Consider the following 4996-nt stretch of genomic DNA (forward strand, 5'->3'; position numbering starts at 1 on the left):
GTAATCACTGCTGCTGCAGTAAGATGAAAGACTTAATCTGTTCTCCCTCAAACTAGGAACTTGTTCTTGTCATATCTCAAATACTAATGTATGACTGCTATGCAAATGAGTTCTACACGATTAGCTATGCAAAACGGTTTGTGTTTGAATCCCAAACATTTTGTCAGACATTTCAAAACTTGTTTACATCCTATGTGAATTTACTGCTTGATTTATTACGGATAGGCCGTGTCAAAGTACTGCTGTTAAATATTATATTCCTTATAAATACTATTAAAGCCATAAACCAGCTTTTACTAATCTACTGCTCTGGGATGCACTTACGCACTAATGCCAAAGTAATCACTGCTGCTGCAGTAAGATGAAAGACTTAATCTGTTCTCCCTCAAACTAGGAACTTGTTCTTGCCATATCTCAAATACTAATGTATGACTGCTATGCAAATGAGTTCTACACGATTAGCTATGCAAAACGGTTTGTGTTTGAATCCCCAACATTTTGTCAGACATTTCAAAACTTGTTTACATCCTATGTGAATTTACTGCTTGATTTATTACGGATAGGCCGTGTCAAAGTACTGCTGTTAAATATTATATTCCTTATAAATACTATTAAAGCCATAAACCAGCTTTTACTAATCGAACCAGATGTAAATTATTCATTAAACGTTCTGAATAGTCGATTTTTTTTAATGCTTTCTTCAGGAGGTAAATGAGCGAGCTTGCCATGTTTGGGAATGATTGAAAAATTATAATTTTTCCAGTAAATTTAGGCTTCAGTAAGCTTTCCCAGCATTTTGCTGACGATCAGGACTAGAACTGGTGCTGCAATAGTCATATTCAGACTCTCTGAAAAAAGAAGTGCCAGTTTAGTTGACCTTATAAGTTAGCAAAAGTAGATTTTAGAGCTATTCTGCTTTGTTTTGTATATATATATTAAACTTAATATATGAGAGAAGTCTTTTATCACTCTTCTTGCACTTGACGGTTGTTCTGTACTAGGGTTGCTCCTAGTAGGCACTTTAGCCGCATATAGCCAATGTTTACATTGAGGTTTAGTGCGCAGTTAAGTTCAGACACATAAGATGACACCTTTTGATTATATTTGCCATAGCAATGACCTCAGAAATAGCTTAAAGGATTAGCTCACCCAAAAATTAAAATTTGCTGAAAATTTACAGGCCATCCAAGATGTAGATGAGTTTGCTGCTTTATCAGAACAGATTCAGCAATATGTCACTTACTACCAGTGGATCCTCTGCAGTGAATGGGTGCCGTCAGAATGAGAGTGTTCAAAACAGCTGATAAAAAACATCATGATAATCCACACCACTCCAGTCCATCAATTAAAGTCTTATAAAGTTAAAAAGCTGCATGTTTGTAATCAGTCATTTTAACTTTGACTCCATAACTCATAATGCTTCTTCCGGTGAAAATGTCCATCCTCTGTTGTCCCGTCACATCAAAATCCAGTCTGTTTTGGGCTATTTTTGGCGCTTGTAAATGGTGATGCTTGTTCCATGCATATTCCTCTCCTGATTCAGACACTGGGTAAAGCAGTATATTATGGATAGAGTCATCAGATTTTAGCTGGAAGCAATGGTTTGAAGTTAAAAATGTCTTGATGGGCATTTAAGTTTTTTTCAAGATTTTAATTGATGGGCTGGAGTCATGTGAATTACTTGTGGATTATTGTGATGTTTTTATCAGCTGTTTGGACTCTCATTCTGACGGCACCCATTCACTGCAGAGGTTCCATTGGTGAGCAAGTAATGTAATGCAGAATTTTTTCCAAATCTGTTCCAACGAAGAAACAAACTAATCCACATCTCAGATGGTATAAGTAAATTTTCAGCAATTTTTCATTTTTGGGTGAGCTATTCCTTTAACTTTGCGAGTCTAAAAATACCTCAGTTTTGCCCCATTTATATTTTGGGGTCTGTTGGATTACAGCTTGTGAAAAATTGACATTTGGCTTTTAAGCATGGACAATGTACAATCTAGATCCATCAGCTTAGTTCTTACTCTGTCCTTTTCATTTCAGTTTCATTTCCAGTCTCGGATCGAGCTTTGTCCTAGTTTAAACTGTACTGTCAGTGTTGATTCTTCATTAAATGGTTTTTAAATCCACCACGAGGCTTATTCTGAAAAACGTGGCTCTCACTTGTCTCATGTTACATATAGCATGTTTCAGTTTTTTCGTTCTACTCTTTCCCTCAAGAGTCAGCCATGTCATTTATTTTCATTTTACACCAAGTTTATTGAAACTGTTTTGTTATTAAATGAGAAAAACAAAGCTCTGCAGTTCCTGACTTTTCTTGATTAGCTGAAATGGATTTTATTTTGCTTTTAATGGAGACTATTAATATAAAAATGTACAAAAATGACATTTTGTATATTCAACAGGTTTGATAAAGACTGCTTTTATTGACATTTGTAGTGTACAATAAAGAAAGGTTGCATTTTTCCCTTTTCTTTTTGGCTTTTCATACATTGCAAATGTATTCCCATTCCACCCATGTCAGGTTTTAACAGTGTTTCATCACAGATCAAATCAATAGTATGTAAAACTGTTCTTTCAAGCAGCTCGTCCTCTGAAATGCAAAGATTTTCTGAGAACTACACGTTCTCATTGGTTTCAGCATGCATGCTGTATCACGATTTGGGCCGGCCAAAAAAAAACAAACAATTACATGGAAAAATGCTATGGTTAACAAAATATAGAAATGTCGAGATATACATTAATGCACATCTAGAAAACCAATGACAAAGGTGGATACAGGGAGTAACTAAAGGCTGTTTTGAGCTGTGTTAGTGGGAAGACAATGCAGCTTCCATTTTTCATGAACAGTGCTTCCAAAGCTGTCTGTGCTCTTCACCAAAAGCCAGAAACACATGCTTTATGTCTCAACTGTTGACCTGTTAATAAAGGGCTGTGAGGTTCACTTGCTGTGGATCTTCATATCAGCTGCTGTCCTCATTCATCAAGTGTAGGCCATCTGATGAAACCAACCATATCTGTCATGCAAAACAAGACAATGTTATCATCCCACCTTTACTTTGTTATCCGACTAAAGATTAACTAATTTGATTGTCAAGATACTTCAGATGAAGTCATTTTAATAACACCTAGTTAGCTTGTTAAAAGAGGGCTGGTTAAAAACACTGCAGTCACAGTGTCTTTCTATCAGTTTAGATGTGATTGACAATCCAGACCTTTGAAATATGTCTTGATGATGAACATAGCTTATGAATTTAAGGCAAATGCCCTTTTCTCTTAAAATGTGATCCACAGTGACATCCTGAATTATAAGAGCTCCTTATATTGGTAGTTTATAGTTTTGGAAGAGTTCCAAAATGAGCTGGCTAACTAGTAGTAATCAGCTTTCTCCATGCCAGTGAAAAATCAATACAAAAATATGATTAAAATAATATCCTGCTTATGAAGTGAGTGATCTCAAGGATTCTTTTATCTGATATCACATCAGTAAAAGATATATCAACCTGAATTAGGGAATCTAAAGCAGGGCTCCAGACTAACAAACATGACTAGCAAAACGAAATGTTTAGAAGCTAAATGTGTTTTTAAAATTACTGAACCAATAAACATAGCAGTTCAATAAATGTTTGCTAAACGGTGTTCAATGACTGAATCGGATTAAACATGCCAACTCACAAATCCATTTGACACGCATTAAAAAATTAACGCGTGGTTAAAAAAAACAAAACATTTTTTATACATTTAAAATTTTTCCCCTTCCTCATGTACATTAAAGGGCTTCATATGAAACCATTAGCGGACACACAAAAACACTTTCCTGACAATATTATCAATAACTGCCACAAATGTGTATTTTGTCGCATTTGCAACTATTCCAGAAGCAGTCTGAAGCCCTGCTAAAGCATATAATATCTATAAAAGGACATAAAACATGTAAAGGTATGATCACATTTACAGTTCTTCAGCAAATTTTCACAGGCAAAATCCAGTCATTTAAATAGGAATCCACGCAATCATGAATTTTGTGCGACGCCATATTTCACAACAGAACCTGTTGACCAACATAAAGTTGCTTGGTTTCAAAGTGCTTTCTATGTGAGCTGTGCTTCACACATCGAACACTACAGACAACAGACAATGTTTCGCTAATGTAACCGCACCTTAAAGGGTTAGTTCACCCAAAAATGAAAATTCTGTCATTAATTACTCACCCTCATGTTGTTCCAAACCTGTAAGACCTTCGTTCATCTTCGTAACACAAATCAAGATATTTTTGATGAATTCCGAGAGATCTCTGGCCCTCCCATAGACAGCAAGGGTCCTAACACAATCAAGGCTCAGAAACGTAGCAAGGACTAGGGCTGTCAAAATGGATGAAAAACTAAATTCGAATTTTGTACTTAAATATTATCAATATTCGAATTATATTCAAATTTAAAAGGCATAATTTCAGTTAGGGGGGAAAAAGCTTTTGGCTTCTCTCCTGAGGCCACAAGAGGGCGCATCAAGCAAAATATTATGCACGTTTCTTCAAAGCATAATAAAATAACATGACTATCTTTGAAAAAAAGTGCATAATGTTTAAAATAATGTTTTTAAACCTTATATAATTAAAGTTGCTTAAACAATTAGAAACAAAACAGAATCATGCATGTATAGTTTAATACAAAGGACAAAAAAACAATCACAAAGAGTACTTTCTTCATTTAAAAACTTGAGATGCAGTAGGATGCGGAAAAACCGCCATAAAGTCTTGAGACATGTTTTTAAACAGTTGAACTTGCATAAATTTTACATGGCTTTCTAAACATGCCGCTCCCTTGTGCGAGACGTGAGTGCAATGGTGATAGATGTCCCTCTAGAAAATGTGATAAATATCCGCATCTAGTGGGTTCAACTGGATAGACTAACAAAAACATTCAAATGCAATGACACTTACATCGTCGTCGCATTTCGTGCGCCCCTGATAAGGCTGCCTGACGCACACCTAAAATTC

General features: G+C 35.5%; 1 long non-coding RNA gene across 1 annotated transcript in view; it reads right to left on the bottom strand.

Moving 5' to 3' along the window:
- Nucleotides 1-2402: 2402 nt before the first annotated feature.
- The window catches only part of LOC107563296 (uncharacterized), a 6506-nt gene continuing 3912 nt past the window's right edge, over nt 2403-4996 (bottom strand). The window contains exon 3 of the long non-coding RNA XR_001606088.1: nt 2403-3017. This is a non-coding gene — a long non-coding RNA (uncharacterized lncRNA). The remainder of the gene's footprint in view (nt 3018-4996) is intronic.

This window comes from Sinocyclocheilus grahami, unplaced genomic scaffold (genome assembly GCF_001515645.1).
Source record: "Sinocyclocheilus grahami isolate Dianchi unplaced genomic scaffold, SAMN03320097.WGS_v1.1 scaffold866.1, whole genome shotgun sequence".
Lineage (NCBI taxonomy): Eukaryota > Metazoa > Chordata > Actinopteri > Cypriniformes > Cyprinidae > Sinocyclocheilus > Sinocyclocheilus grahami.